At 39.4% G+C, this 17,476-nt stretch overlaps 1 long non-coding RNA gene across 1 annotated transcript; it reads right to left on the bottom strand.

Moving 5' to 3' along the window:
- Positions 1–10,880: 10,880 nt before the first annotated feature.
- On the bottom strand, positions 10,881–14,896 carry LOC143138358 (uncharacterized). Its single transcript, XR_012990171.1, has 3 exons — positions 14,791–14,896; positions 13,861–13,961; positions 10,881–11,847 (listed from the first exon to the last, which is right to left on the bottom strand). It is a non-coding gene; the product is annotated as an uncharacterized LOC143138358 (long non-coding RNA).
- Between the last annotated feature and the right edge of the window lie 2,580 nt (positions 14,897–17,476).

Below are 17,476 nucleotides of genomic sequence, written 5' to 3'. Positions count from 1 at the left end.
AATCCTGACAAAACCCCGACAGTGCATGAGAGCATAGATAGAGAGACATCGAAACAACATTGGTTTATAGTTTATATTGCCATAATCGATAGAGCATCGATACATAGTTCACTAAAAGATATTGAAAAGTCATGGATGTATGGTTTACTGGGAAATTTTGACGTGGTGATTGAAAAGTAGTGGATTTTTAGTTAACCGCGCAACGACGTTTGAACTGTCCGGCGGGAGATCATTTTGAGCAACAGTCAAGTCAACCGTGTTCAGCTCTCTGTCAAGTTCGCCGCTCCACCTTAATGGTAAGCAAGCATTTATTTATCTAACGATAATGTTTCAAAGTGAAATTGTACTACATTAAATTCGGGCATGTTAACAGTCTATGTACATCGTAGCCTACTGTCTAACTTACAAACTCATTCATGCTTGAGTCAACTTAGGCTAGCTACGTTATCGTTGCTGTTGTCAAATTAATGTTTTACGTTACGTTATGGCAGTTCATCATATGTTATGTTAACGTTACTCCCAGTCTGATTTATAATTAGGCCTTCCTTAACGTTAGTTGTCAGTAAGTTAGAGTTTATTATATTCATATGATTTACATAAAATGTTTATTGAGTTTACTGTCAAAATGATAGGCTGAAGATGATGTGCTGCTGGCTAACGTGAATGCTAGCAGCTACTGTTACCAGCTAGCCTAAATTGACTCTAGCATGAATGAGTTTGTAAGTTAGACAGTAGGCTAGATGTACATAGACTGAATATGATGGTTCTAAAGTTTCACTTGTAAGTAGCCTTCAGTTGAACATATTTATCTAACACTGTCTATCTTTCTTCTATTTCTGTTAGGTGCCGCTTCACTCAACTGGATGGTCAGGCTGACTGCAACTGTAGGCCTACTGAATGGATGGCAGGGAAGCTCAGCACACGGGAATTTATAAATGAAGAGTGAATAAATGCACTTGATTTTCAAACTGATAACAAGTTGTCAATGGTTATTTATGCAAGCTTGTGTAGCCTAAACCAGACATACCTAGGCCTAGCCAAATGTATCCTGGCTGTATAAAGCAGGGTATGAATTTCCCAATATTCTGCCAGATTAATGGTTTACTGCAGTTTAATATGAATTGAAATACCATTGAAATTGCATTGATCTTTAGTTTGGTTGTAATTTCAACATTGTTTCAATATTATTTTAATTGAAATACAATTGAAATTCCGCTGGTCTATAGTTAATAAATCAACATTGTTTCAATATTAACTGAGGGTGCAAACTGATGTTAAATCAACATCGAAATCCGACATTGATTCAATGATATAACGTTGACAATGCAATGTTGATTCTAGATAGTTTCAATGCCTGTCTGCTATCTGGGAAAGCACCAGCAACATAGTTAGTTTATTACAGAATACTGTTAATCTCACAGAAGACTGAGATCTCACACGGAGCATGACGACTATTGCCGGAAGGTAATGCTTTATATGGACTTTCCTTGGAGAGGAGCTGGTAGGGGAACAGTTGGTAAGTGTTCTTAACAGTCTTCTGTAATAAACTCCAGGTTCGCTATACCCAGTGTTGGGAGTAACGGCGTTTAAGTATAACGGCGTTACTAACGGCGTTAATTTGTCAATAACGGAGTAATCTAATTAATTACTTTTTACAACGTTACAACGCCGTTAACGTTACTGGACGTTAAATGCGGTGCGTTACTTACTTTGCATTGATTGAATAAACTGTGTAATCCGAACGCACCCCTGGCTCACAGCTAGTGAGGAGGTGGGTTAATAACGACGTAAGCGATTAGGATTGGCTAAGGCAGAGTCATGTTTCATGATAGCCAATCAGAGTCAGTGTTTTTACACACTTGCCAGCACACGCGACACACACACGCAACAGCTAAAGTAGAGATTCGATGAAACAGCAGAGGTCAGGAGCAATCCGATGAATAGTTGGCATTTTCAAGGTGGTGATATAGGCACTACTTCAAATTCATTGTGGTCAAGGCAAGAACGTGCATGTAATGTGTACATTATGTCCAGGATCGAAGACTTTGTCGACATCCGTTGTAAGCAACTCTAATTTAATGAGGCATCTCACACACGCTAGTGGCCAAAAACACCGATAGCCCCCCTCCACCAGAGATGATAGCTCGCCATCCACTAGCAAAGAAGGACTCGGAGCAATGTCCTCCAAGCAGCAAAAGCTAGATCTTTCTGCCTCACAACAAAAACCTATGACACAGGCTGAAGTCAACCGTAGGTCTGTCGATGTACAATTTCCCCTTGGGGATCAATAAAGTATCTATCTATCTATCTATCTATCTAATAAATATCGAAAGTTATGTAGCCTACAAACACCTGTCTGTTCTACTAATTTCAACTGGCTTTTCAAAACTGCTCAAAAAATCCAAATTCTTTGACATATAGCAACTTTTTTTTTAACAGTAACGCAAATAGTTACTTTCCCTGGTAACGAGTTACTCTTATCATAGAGTAATTCAGTTACTAACTCAGTTACTTTTTGGAACAAGTAGTGAGTAACTATAACTAATTACTTTTTTAAAGTAACGTTCCCAACACTGGCTATACCAGGCCAAGCTCTGTAGTGGTTGATCAATGAAAAATATACTGTCTCCACGGCTTATTTGATGTGTTTTAATGCAGAAAAACATTCTGGGGTCAATTTTCGCTGGAATTACACTATAACAAATACAAATAAAATAACTCACGGACCACCTAGCTAAAAAAAAAACAGTAGACCATATTCAAGACAAAAACCGTGAGAACTACACTGACAAAGTACAGACTCAGCGAACACAGCCTGGCCATAGAAGAGGGAAGGCAGAGACAAACATGGCTGCCGAGAGACACTAGACTGTGCCACCACTGTGACCTAAACACGGTAGAGACAGAGACACTAGACTGTGCCACCACTGTGACCTAAACACGGTAGAGACAGAGATACACTTCCTGACACAGTGCACAAAATATGAAGACATTAGGAGAACCTATTTTGAAAAGATGACAAATGTCCTCCCTGAATCCCTGCAAGTGAGTGATGAGAAGAGGCTTTCATTACTCACTGGAGCGAAAGAGAAATGCTTCCTCTTTGCTGCTCTATATGGATATTCCTGCCATAGTGAAAGGACCTGCTGAGGTGACATTTACATTACCTAAATATGAACACACATACATACGCACACACACACACACACACACACACACTCTCTCACACACACCCTCACACATAGACACACACATACAGACACAGTCACATACACAGTGACATACACAGACACACACACACATACATACACAGTCACACACGCACACGGCTTGTGATAGAGTGTATGAAAGTGAGAGCGTGTGAGGATCAAGTGTCAGATTCTGATTCACACATACTTACACACTCACACAAACACACACACACACACACTGTAAATGAGTTTGACTTTGAAATACAGTGAGGAGAACGGGAGTGATGACCAGGATGATGGTGTAGTTTGGGACACTGAGGGGTGTGTGAGTGTGTGTGAGTGTGTGTATTTGTGTGTGTGAGAGTATGTGTGTGTGTGTGCGTGTATGAGTGTGTGTTCGTGAGTGTGTGCGTGCGTGTATGTGTGTGTATGTGTGTGTGTGCGTGAATGAGTGTGTGTTCGTGAGTGTGTGTGTGTGTGTGTGAGTGAGTGTGTGTGTGTGTGTTTCATGCACTCTATTATGAGCGGTGTGAAGTTCGTCAACAATCTGTCGGCTGATACTTGACCCCTCTTCAATCAGGGCTGAGTTTGTGCGTGTGTGTGTGTGTGTGCGTATGTGTGTGCGTGTGTGTGTAGGTGTGCGTGTGTGTGTGTGTGTGTATGTGTGTGTGTGTGTGTGCGTGTGTATGTGTGTGCGTGTGTGTAGGTGTGTATGTGTGTGCGTGTGTGTGTGTGTATGCGTGTGTGTGTGCGTATGTGTGCATGTGTACCCTTCCGTTAGTGTTTTAGGCTACGGCTGTGTGTGTGTTGTATGTGTGTGTATGTGTATGAGAGTGTGTGTGTGTGCGTATGAAGGACCAAATGATGTAGATCACTGTAATGATGACCCTTCCGTTAGTGATAATGACCAGTGGCTAGGGAGTGTGTGTGTGATAATGACCAGTGGCTAGGGAGTGTGTGTGATAATGACCAGTGGCTAGGGAGTGTGTGTGTGTGATAATGACCAGTAGCTAGGGAGAGGATGTGTGTGTGTGTGTGTGTGATAATGATCAGTGGGAGTGGGCAAAGTAACTAGTTTGGGGCCAAATGAGCCGTTTAGATGAGCTCAAGGCTGCCCCCATGTGGCCATTAACATCCCTGCGGCCTTCATCATTCATAAACTCCTCTTCGTCATTCATAAACTCCTCTTCATCATTCATAAATCCTTTTCATCGTTCATAAACTCCGCGCTGTCTTCATCGTTCATAAACTCCTCTTCATCGTTCATAATCTCCACCCTGTCTTCATCGTTCATAAACTCCTCTTCATCATTAATAAACTCCTTCATCGAACTTCATCGTTCATCAACTCAACTCAATTCATTTTTTTTAGTTTTGGCAGACGCTTTTGTCCAAAGTGACTTACATCTGAACCATTAAACATTACACCCCCATTAATAACGGCATTCTGGAGACGTTGAACAAAATTATGTCAAAATTGGAGAAATAAAATTACCTTTATGCGATGGCCAATGAACCTGGAGAACTTCAAGGGAGCAAATGAGCCTGCGAGCAGCAGGCTCATTTGCCTGTGAAAGATATCATGTTTATATTTATGATTAGTGTGGGATATTATGATCATGATTAGTGTGGGATATTATGATTAGTGTGGGATATTATGATCATGATTAGTGTGGGATATTATGATTAGTGTGGGATATTATGATCATGATTAGTATGGGATATTATGATCATGATTAGTATGGGATATTATGATCATGATTAGTGTGGGATATTATGATTAGTGTGGGATATTATGATTATGATTAGTGTGGGATATTATGATCATGATTAGTGTGGGATATTATGATTAGTGTGGGATATTATGATCATGATTAGTATGGGATATTATGATCATGATTAGTGTGGGATATTATGATTAGTGTGGGATATTATGATTATGATTATTGTGGGATATTATGATCATGATTAGTGTGGGATATTATGATTAGTGTGGGATATTATGATCATGATTAGTATTGGATATTATGATCATGATTAGTGTGGGATATTATGATTAGTGTGGGATATTATGATCATGATTAGTGTGGGATATTATGATTAGTGTGGGATATTATGATTATAATTAGTGTGGGATATTATGATCATGATTAGTGTGGGATATTATGATCATGATTAGTGTGGGATATTATGATTAGTGTGGGATATTATGATCATGATTAGTGTGGGATATTATGATTATGATTAGTGTGGGATATTATGATCATGATTAGTGTGGGATATTATGATTAGTGTGGGATATTATGATCATGATTAGTGTGGGATATTATGATTAGTGTGGGATATTATGATTATGATTAGTGTGGGATATTATGATTATGATTAGTGTGGGATATTATGATTAGTGTGGGATATTATGATCATGATTAGTGTGGGATATTATGATTAGTGTGGGATATTATGATCATGATTAGTGTGGGATATTATGATTATGATTAGTGTGGGATATTATGATTAGTGTGGGATATTATGATTATGATTAGTGTGGGATATTATGATTAGTGTGGGATATTATGATTATGATTAGTGCGGGATATTATGATTATGATTAGTGTGGGATATTATGATTAGTGTGGGATATTATGATCATGATTAGTGTGGGATATTATGATTAGTGTGGGATATTATGATCATGATTAGTGTGGGATATTATGATTATGATTAGTGTGGGATATTATGATTAGTGTGGGATATTATGATTATGATTAGATATTATGATTATGATTAGTGTGGGATATTATGATTAGTGTGGGATATTATGATCATGATCAGTGTGGGATATTATGATTAGTGTGGGATATTATGATCATGATCAGTGTGGGATATTATGATCATGATCAGTGTGGGATATTATGATCATGATTACATCAGCAGCAGGAGGCTCCTCTACAGTGGACATCAGCAGCAGGAGGTTCTACAGTGGACATCAGCAGCAGGAGGCTCCTCTACAGTGGACATCAGCAGCAGGAGGTTCTACAGTCGACATCAGCAGCAGGAGGTTCTACAGTCGACATCAGCAGCAGGCTCCTCTACAGTGGACATCAGCAGCAGGAGGTTCTACAGTGGACATCAGCAGCAGGAGGTTCTACAGTGGACATCAGCAGCAGGAGGTTCTACAGTGGACATCAGCAGCAGGCTCCTCTACAGTGGACATCAGCAGCAGGCTCCTCTACAGTGGACATCAGCAGCAGGAGGCTCCTCTACAGTGGACATCAGCAGCAGGAGGTTCTACAGTGGACATCAGCAGCAGGCTCCTCTACAGTGGACATCCCGTAGCACAGGATCACAATTCAAACTGTAGAATTGTGGGGTGGGTTTTAAACTTTACACTAGGGGTGTGAATCTCTCATGTAAAAGACGATATGATTCACATCTAGATACATGGGCACGATTCGATACAAGAAAAGATACATGTTCATAAAAAACGATTCAGTACGATTTGATTCGATGCAATTCGATGCAGTTCAAGAATGGAAAGCATTCTGAAAGATTTTTTATCAATTGCTCAAGGTGCACATTCATTTTATGTTATCAATTATCATGGTCATGGTTGTCAATTAGGCAAAACAAGTGTGAATATGATTATCTTACAGTATAGTTTTGTATCATACAGTATACTGTATTGAAATGAAAAAATAATATTCTACATTTCAGTCAAACACAGCAGCCAAATACAACATAAAAATACATTTTTATAGACATTATAGATGTTATAGAGTTATATCTGATTGTTTTCAAGGAGCTGTAGCCTATTGTTGAGGTAAGACAATGCCGAAATAAAAAAAAAAGTGCTTAAGACACTGTTGGCCTTTTCTCATAGCCTACAAGAATAAAATAGGCCTACATATCAAGAACTCTCTGGGCTTATTTTTGTTCCAACGGTAGACCTAATATGCAGAAACCAGAAACTCAGTGCCACAAGTCTGAGTGAATATGAACAAAATAATAATAATTTGTGCATCGTTTTAGCAGCAAGGGCCAAATTATTCTTTGACATTAAGGAAATCCCTTCATCAAACGTAAGGCTACTCTACAGACTATTTTCTTAAGTTGCAGTAGATGTATGGGTTATGAGGTCCTTTGGCAATGAATGTAGCCCAAAACAAACTGCATTACCCACAAATCCGTGCCACGTGTAGTGTCAAAACCGTAAGTGGGATAAACGCACTGCTTGCAACGTAAATGAGAGTCTGAGCGAGCAGAAAAAGTTGTGAACTGATTCGTAACAAGTAAATCGATATAACGACCGGTTCATTTCAGTTTTATTCCGATACGGGGCTTCACGTATCGATGTAGCCGTATATTACATGTTAAAAATGGATACCGATACGTATCGGTTAATCTTTACACCCCTACTTTACACCCAAAAGAGTGATTTCTAAGCCATAGAACTCCATGTGATGTCTTATTTTATTTTATTTTGTACAGATGTATTTGAAGCCTTAGTCTGGCACATGTGATGTGTAATATCCACAATCTGGCACGTGTGATGTGTAATATCCACAGTTAAACAGACAAGTAGCACCATCTAGTGGTCTATGTAGCACTTAAGCAGCAGACTTAATGCAGCACTTAAGCAGAAATCACAGCCCTGTGTTGGCGTGTGTGTGCGTGTGTGTGTGTGAGAGCAGGGACTGAAAACAATGATTTACATTTCGGTTTCTTCTGAGCAAAATCATTATTTTTTCATTCCTGTTCCAGTGTTCTAAGGCCTCTCCAATAAAGGGGAACCGGTTAGAATGTTACAAAAGAACGGTTAATGATGTTCCAGTGTTCTAAGGCCTCCCCTCTAAATGGTAACCGGTTAGAACGTTACAAAAGAACGGTTACAGTTTTTTCTGAATGCTTAAACACAACTGTGATTCTTATAGCACAATTTCTAAATCTATTAATACTTATCGCAAAACCACTCACTGAGTTCGCAAAACTAAAAGCACAAACACTGCTTTGCACTCAGTTTGCAATTTTGTAACACACACTTTGCACAACTGTAAGCACAATTCACTGCACAGCACTCTTTTTGCAGAACTGTAAACACAACTCATGCTTTACACTCAATTTCCAAATGATCAACACACTCCTAGCAAATCTATACACATGTATGGCTATTATTATGGGGATTGTCAAAGTTTTTTTTTTTTTCCCGTCATCTACTTCCTGAAATTTTGGTCAACGATACCCGGGGCACCGAAACACCTTGGCACATGAAATTTGGTGGGTATGTAGCCCCACTAGACTTTTACGGAAAAATTTCGTTTGGTCCCCGGGGGCCACTCCCCCTCCGCGCTGGGCCCCCCGAAACCCAAAAAATGCAGTTTTTCCTAAATAACTAACTGAACCGTGGCACCGAGGATGAAGAAATTTTTATGGTATGTTGGTCTCAAGGGCCCACATCAACCTAGCCCATAATCACTCATTTGTGATTTGCACCCCCCCCGGTAAAAAATGAAAATGCAATATCATTCTGTTTTAATCGCCCCTCTCTTCAGTAAAGATGTTCAGAACTGCACCAAATTGTATGTGTATGATCAACCTGACATTCTCTGGGGGTATGCCAAGTTTCGTAGAATTTCATCCATGGGGGGGTCTAAAAAATTAAGTTATGTGTACATTTAGTGACTGTACACTCATTGGCCTGTAGATGGTGGTGCACACATATACACATGCACACACACACACAGGCACCCACATACTATCGATATTAGAACGGCCGATACATAATTACAAATTCAGTAGGATTAAAAGAAAGCCAAAATAAATATTCATCATCATCATCATGGCTGCATTTCCAGTATTGGCGATAAGTAGTCGTTTGTCCACTAGATGGCGCATCGTTGCAGTGAGACGTAATTTTGTTGGAAGTTAATCTAAAGTGGGTTGGAAAGACACTACGCTTCCTACAAGGACAAGACTGTAGGCTACAGTAGTTTACCGCAGAGAACGTCTAAGGTTAGGATGATTTCTGCATGACATGTAATTCCCATTTCCTCTTGAAGCCGAAATAAATCTGAGAATGTTTATCGGACATGCTTGTTTTTACTGCAGGTAGGCTACGTTAATCCTATCAATAGCAGAACGTAGGTAAAATAATGTACCGTTAGCATGTTTGAGTGATGGAGGCCAATTTGATTATTGATGTATTTGTAGAAAACCATAAATGCGTTTATAGGCTACCAAGCAAATCGATAACAGCACTAATTGTATCTTTCGACTGTCATCTCATTTGCTTATGACCATAACCTAGGCTACTAACAGGAGCTAAGTGAGTTAGCCACAACAGGTTCGCTACGTGATGGTTTTTTAATGGAAAATATATAGGCTACCTGAAAGATAACCTGTCTATGATGCATCCTAAACACCGGGCTGGGACATTTCTGCTCGAAACACCCATATAGGCTACTTCAATCCTATATTTTCAAAGGTGATTCAAGTAAGGAAGAGCATGGCTCAAAGTAAAGTAACTGAAACTACATAAATTCGTCAAAGTGAATAATTTGTGTCAACTCGCCGCAATGTAGATTTATTAACGCACCCGTGATGATCTACATATCCATTTAAACCAGATGTTTTAGAGCGCACGTTGAGATGTATTCAGGGCAGGGCTGTACCTACACATATTTGTTGCACGTGCTACAAAAATCATTCTTTGTGATGGATGATTTAGTACCAACGTTACACCGGTCAGATACAGTTTGCCATGGCTATTCCGTGAGACTGAGGCGCTTTTTGTTTGTTCGAAGTGCGTGTTTAGGGTGTGAGAGGGGAGTCGATGTGCTTTGATTCCAGCTTGGTAGTATAGTCTATGCGATTAAAAACACGTGTGTGTGAAGTATCCAAACAATGATAACGCTTTCATTATGGCTGCTTTAGCCACAGACCTTGAGCTACTGTACAGTGGGTTGGGTTCCATTTGTGTCCACTTCATTCGCCCTTTCCGTGATTCACACAGCTACGTGAAATTAATTACTGATATGCAAAACTATTAACTTTTCGCCAAGAGGTGGCAGCTTGATACTGTAAAGTGTAAGCCATTGGTTCGAAAGGAGATTTTATTTGGGTCGCCAGCATATCCCAGTGGGCATTTGATGTCAATTCAACATCAATATGACATCAAACATCGACGTCAAAATTACGTCTAGAAACAGGTCTAGAATGAAAGTTGTATCGACGTCAATGTACTGATGTCAATTTGACGTCAATATTTTGACCTCCGCGATGTCGTTTTGATGTTATTTTGATGTCATACTTTGTTGTCATTTGATGTCAATTCAACATTTATTTGACGTCAAGATGTTGATGTCGTTTTGATGCTATTCTGATATCATTCAATGTCAAGCTTTGATGTCAATTTGACATTTATTTGACATCAAGATGTCATGATGTTGATGTCGTTTTGATGCTATTCTGATATCATTCAATGTCAAGCTTTGATGTCAATTCAACATTTATTCTACATCAAGATGTCATTTCCATGTCAAGCTTTGTTGGCATTTGATGTCAATTCTACATCTATTTGATGTCAAGATGTTGATGTTGTTTTGATATCATTCAATATCAAGCTTCAATGTCAAATAAACATAAATGCGACAAACATTGATGTCAAAATTACATCAGCATTTATTATATTTTGATTATTTGTGCAGAATACAAGTACAAAGACAACAAAATGCAGTTTGTGTCTAACTAGAAGTGCAAAAAAGCAGAAAAGTGATATACAAAGTATAGACAGGTGGTGCATATACAGGACAAGACACAGTGCCGTGTAGACAGTAGTATACAGTTGGTTTATAGAAGCTGGTTTAGAGTAATATAAATTAAATATGTGCAGTGTATTAGTAGTTATCTTATAAGGGCAGAATAAATATGGCTAAATATGAACAATGTATGACAACATGTACAATGTAGTAACAAGTAATGGAATGTTGGAGAACATTGAGAACATTGAGAGATCCAGTTGAATGGAGCGAGACAGAGAAAAGGTTTCTTTTAACAGGGTTTCTACACATTTTCTATTTTAAAATCCCATACTTTTTCCATCCTTTAATTTACAAACTTTTTGGTAGATTTTTCTGACCATTCTCGACAATGCTACTCCAAAACCAAAAGTTTGTCTCAGCATCCAGGAATCGTTGAGCACCTACATTTGTGCTTTAACATTGATGGTGTGCCACTTTTTAAATCCTCCAACTTCCAAATGTGGCCCATACTCTGCAACTTTCACAACTTTGCTCCTTTCATTGTGGCCATCTACTGTGGAGTTGCTAAACCAAATTCAGAGGAAGAGTACTTAAGTGACTTTCTCCAGGAGTTGCAGCAGTTACAGCAAGATGGCATTGTTCATGGAGGCAAAGCACTTCAACTGTCTGTGAAAGTATTCATATGTGATGCTCCTGCCAGGGCATTCTTTAAGTGCATTCTTGTTACCATTCTTGTGAGTGATGCACTATCAGAGGCACCTATGACGGGAAGGTTTGTTCTTGGGGCCAAAGAGCCAGGTGCGGTTCCAAGGGCTGAAGACTGTTTTGTTTAGGCCAGCTCTGCTGCCACTCTGCCTCCACCGTACTGCTGCCACTCTGCCTCCACCGCACTGCTGCCACCTGTGGACAAGGAGGAGTGCGAGTTATACAACAAAATTAGTTATTAGTTGTTAGTGCCAGCACTAGTATAAAACCTCTAGAATCTCTAAAAACAATCACAAATAGGGCAGTTCATCACAGTTCAACAATTGTGGTTTGGAACTAGGCCTGCTGCAACTGGATGGATAAAAAGTAATGTAGTTGCAAACATCTCACCTGGCTACTTGTATTTGGGAAGAGCAAAAGCTATCAGCCATCAGCATGATCATGTTATTAGGTTGTTGTTGTAGAACAAGGAAAGGAATATCCAGTGTTTCCTCTACATTTATTTAAGCATGGCGGTCCGCCACGGTTTAAATCCTATCCCTCTCAAGCCCTCTGAAGTCACATTAAATGGGATAGGATTCAGGAACTAATTAATTTAAACCTCACTGACCAGAAAATGTAATGTCTCTGTTTCATAGCAGAGTTATTGCTAATCAGACATGATGTTGAGCAACTAGAATTGTTTTTAAAATCCCGGGAGTGACACCCCCAAGTTTTTTTTTTTCTTTTTCCGGGGGGCGGATGGGTAGGTGGGTGGGTGGACTAAGGGGTGGCTCAAGGACTAGAGTGCCTTAGCCTGGGTTTTCCCATGCTGCCTTACGCACGCGATTTTATTCACGCTGCTAGGCAGCCTGGATTCTATGGACTTCGTTTTCACCTCAACGAAGGAATCAATCACAGAACGGAGGGAGGGCAGCAAGACGATGACGACACGCCGAAGCCGTTATGAGCTATGTACAGACGCATTTGATAGACATTCGTAGCGCCCAATAAACGGCTCTGGGCATTCGTAAACCATGTTTCAAATACGAGAAAATTAATGTCTAATTCCCAGACCCTATCTCAATGAGGTCTGACGTTAGCCAGGCTAAGAGCGCCTATTCATGGAAGAGGCATGCGTGTTGGAAGTAGTTTTCAGCTAAAGAGACACTGAAAACATGTTTTAATCTGTATACCATTAACATTGCATAACAAAAGTAAAACATTACTTTGTAGAGTACCAAAACCAGACGTCTTTTGAGTGTAATCAGATTATGGCAATCATTTTTACAATTGTTTACAACTTAACTCTATGTCCTCACTTGAACCCATTTGCAAGGATGGACGACGCTGAGTATAGAACGTGCTGGCAGTGACAGATAACATGTAAACGCGCCATAGCAGTGACGAGACGCACACACCATACAATCGGCCTGACATTTTGAGTGAACTTAAATGAACTACTTAGCAACAATTCCAACACTCACAAGTTAAGGATGTCTTCAGAGAGTTACACTTGATAAGCATGATAGGTCTACTTTTGGCGCATCAACAATTGAAATGGAGGGGCAGCGTGACTATTTCGGTAAAGGCTACAATCTTTGATAGGTGTAATCTCAAAAGAAAGTTCACTTTCTCCATCATCGAACTCTTGAATACAGTGATGGTACAAACCAATATCTGTAATGCAGTGGGTAAATTAACGTTACGTTAGCAGTAGTTTTTACGTTTTATGCAAAAAATATATGGTTTATGTAACAAACCCTTCAAATTTGAGAGAGACTGAACAAAAATATGAATTTATTGTAAAGTTTTTGATGGGGAATTCAGAGGAACCCATGTAAAAAAAAAAAAAAACGAAAAACTGATGCATTTAGTCCAAATTAACTGTGCTAAAAAAGTAAAGTGAATGGGTGTTCAACTCTTGAAATAGCATGCATCTCCTTCCATGCAATCCCCGCCCCACCCCCACCTCCACTTTTTCCCCACGCTTAACGGTAGTGTTATATGTAGATAAATTACAATACTTACAGTATTTGAAGTAGCTGCACAACCATGCTAAATAGTATAGTTTTGGCACACAGTACACAAAGACACTTCTGCCATCATACCGGAATGTAAACTATACTCGTAAACGTGCTAATTACCAACCATTTCGTTCGAAAATTCTAAAACAACAATGTTTTTTAATACTTCAAAATAACATTGTGTGTGTGTGTGTGTCTTTACCTGGTGAGTGAACTCTCTTGCGAGCTTGGACGTGGCACACATTTTGAATATTCCAGAATGCACTCAGTGTTCTTACTGCAGCAATCCTCACAACACACCACCTGCAAACAGAGGGAGACTAAGATTAATATGTTGCAAAACACACAGAACATGAAAAGACCATCACTGAAGCACTACTACACTCACATGCATCTTGACACATGCCTCAGAGCAAGTCAGGTACATCAAACAAGGGGCAAATAAGGGCTATGAAATGAAGAACATGTAGCCTAACACTACCCTTCACAAACTAAAGATCCCTTTACTTGTAGGCATGATATTGAGGTGCCACCCACCCATCACATCCATTAAATGACAGGTCTGTTAATAAACATGGCTATATTAAACTGCAGTTCCTTAAATCAGTGGGTAGATAACTGATATATATTACTTAATTCATACAGGACCTCTTTGCAGTTATAGCAACACTATATTATGTATCAACACTAACACTACATGCATTAAGTTTAAATACAGTGACCTAACGTTACCTATGTCCCATGGAAGTTCGCAAGGTAGCTTCTAGAGCTAATGTTAACCGTTATTAATTCTAACGTTAACAACTTTCATCTGTGTCTGCTAGCCTGCATGGTAACAGCCATTTTAAATGTAGCTAACGTTACTTTAAATGTATAGCTAACTTACTTGCGCCTGATATTTCATTCTAAAACTAACAAACAGACAAACAGGCAAACAAACAGATATTCCATATAATAGTGAAGTTAGTCTGCTACTGGAAAAGTTAACATTAACAGCTAACATCGCTAGCGTTAGCTCACTAGCTAATTCTAAACATGACTAATGGCTTTGATTAACATTCCATTATGAAAACAATATATTTCGAATAAATTCACGTTTTCAATTGGCATACAAAAGTACTGTAATTATTACCTGGGATATGATGACGGCAGAGTTTGTACAGCTTACACATTCAGTCAGAGGCATGACAGAAAAGTGACGGTTGATTGTTGAAGTCACTGGTGACTGCAGTTGAAAAGGAGCAAACTCAGGAAGATTCTAGAGTGCTGCGCGAATTTGAATTTGATCAGGGGTGGGGGATGGGAATTGCTGTGTGTGCGCATGCGCTTATCAAGCGGTGATAAGCATCCGTTAAAAACAATCGTGAAAATGATTAGGCTACTGTTGGCATTTTAGTCTGTTATATTACCAGACTGATTGGTAGAAGTGTCAAAACAATAGTAACATTAGCCTAGTGGGCTATTATTACTACTATTAAGATTATTATTGGTTCTCATATGGTGGTCAATTCAATGACGTCAATTCCATATCATTTTGACGCCCTTTTTCCTATGCCTTTTTTCTTGATATCAAATCAACGTTGATTTAACATCAATCATATTGACCCAAGTTTATAGACCAGTGACTACATGTTAGATTGATCCCTTGTTGGACGTCTTTACAACCACAAGCAAGCCATAGCTTGTAATGCTAAAATAGTATGAAATGAAATTATAGATGCTCAACATGGTGGTCAAAACCTTGACTAATTCTTGACATCAAATTGACATCACGGTGCCCGCTGGAGCCTAGTGACAAGTGTTGTGTAATAGGCCTAGCATAGGGCCTACCTTATATAGCTTATAGTTTGTTAACAGTCACGGTTTTGTCATAACACATTTTTGCATTTAGAATAGCTCTAAAACCGGGGGGCGAACACGTCGCAGGGGGGGCGCCAGTGCGTGGATATCTCAATCGCAAAATTAAACAATATTTCTATCGGGCGCTTACCATGGACTAGGCTGGGTGAAAATCAAAAGATTGCGTCAAAAGATTGAGCTTAACCATGGACCTCATAGTTGCAAAATGCAAGGGAACATGAATCAGCATATTATTTGCACAAACAATAACGGACAGTAGCTCTTCAACTTTGCCCGTTAAAATGTGTATGAACAGTCTCGCAACGCATTTCATGAAGGCCCTTTTGGACATGTCAGTTATTTGCACCACTGGGTAAAACGGCATTTTGTTTTAGACTACTGGTATTTAATTTGTGCATTGACAATAAAGCTGAATATCATTTGAACTAGATGACTAAACTTATCCATATGTAGAAGAAGAAACATTCACAAAAATCCATGACATGACCTCTCTTCTTGATAGCTGTTGAAATGGAACTGACAGGGATTGTTTTGTTTAATAATAAATAAATAAATACATTATGCTGCTACATTCTGCTTTTCCCAAATACAATGTAGCCTAGAGGTGTACCTTTCATCAGTCCAGTTGCAATGGATGGACTGTGATGAACTGCCCTACTTGTGATTGTTTAGAGATTTTAAAGGTTTTATAACAATGCTACAGATTTTTTGGCCCAGAAACAAATCTATTCACCTTTGCAGCGCCAGTAGGCTACTTTGTGTGCGGAATGTGTGCAAACACACATTCCAAACAAGCATACACAAAAGTTTCAAGAGTGGGGGATGGAGAAGAAGATGGAGACAAATTCATTAATATGATTTATTTTCGCGGAATGGATGTGCAGGACTGAGCGGCGGTCATATTTTGTACCGCTATGCGGTACATCTAGTTTCCACTATTTTGCCAACTCTCTGGCACACTTTCTCATGTGAAAAATGTTTTAGATAATTAGTTCACTTTGCAATCAGCCTAAGCACTATAAATAAGCTCAGTACTCAGGTAATGTACAATGGGCACAGTGGGAGCAGGAAGAGTGAGAAGAGTAAGAATTAGAGGAGGCTGAAGAATAGGACATGGAGGTGAAGAAGTAGAAGAAGAGGAGGAAGAGGGCGCGGAGGTGAAGAAGTGAGGGAGAGGATGACAAGGACACGGAGGTGAAGTTAGAGGAAGAGGACAAGGAGGAGCCAGAGGAGGACGAGGAGGGGTAAGAAGAGAAAAAAATAGCCCTTTTATTGTCTTGTCTTTATTATATTGTCATGTCAGGCCTGGATACGGCATTCCAGAATATATTTTCCCCGGTGCCTTGGACTAGGACATTGCATGTGATGTAGACGAAATTTTGAGAGAGACAACCCGATGTAGACTGATTTTGTCTCAGTGAAATTGCTATTTTGTGTTTTGACTTGGAAAAACACACATGTGTTTGTTTTGATGTGTGTAAATAAACACCAATACTTGATGTTTGGATCCCTGTATGTTTACAGAACTATGACAAAAGTATGACCTCAAACTGACATTATCTACCTTGTGCACAGAGAAAGCAAAAGCCAGATGTGTTTTTTATTCATACCATCAGTGTGTAGTTGGCACATTGTGTGCTTACTATTGTGATGGCTTGTGTTTACTGTTTGATACGAAAACACCATTTTTACGAAGGGTTAAGCAAGGTGTGTTAGCTTTTGCAAGAGAACTACAATGTTTTGCTGATTGGGTGAAAGGTTTTCCTATTTGTGTGTAGAGTTTTGCAAAAAAAGCCATAGTTACAAAAAATTTGCTTAAGCAATCAGAAAAAAACTGTAATGATGACCCTGTGTGTGTGTGAGTGTGCATGTGAGTGTATGAGTTAGGTATGACCCTGTGTGTGTGTGTGTGTGTGTGAGTTAGGCATGACCCTGTGTGTGTGTGTGAGTTAGGCATG

This window comes from Alosa pseudoharengus, unplaced genomic scaffold (assembly GCF_046254945.1).
Source record: "Alosa pseudoharengus isolate Yale_2024_CS ecotype anadromous, Long Island Sound unplaced genomic scaffold, YU_APseudo_1.1 YU_APseudo_1.1_scf_21, whole genome shotgun sequence".
Taxonomy (NCBI): Eukaryota; Metazoa; Chordata; class Actinopteri; order Clupeiformes; family Clupeidae; genus Alosa; species Alosa pseudoharengus.
The sequence above is the reverse complement of the archived record's forward strand: the minus strand, read 5'-3'. Positions and strand labels throughout refer to the sequence as shown.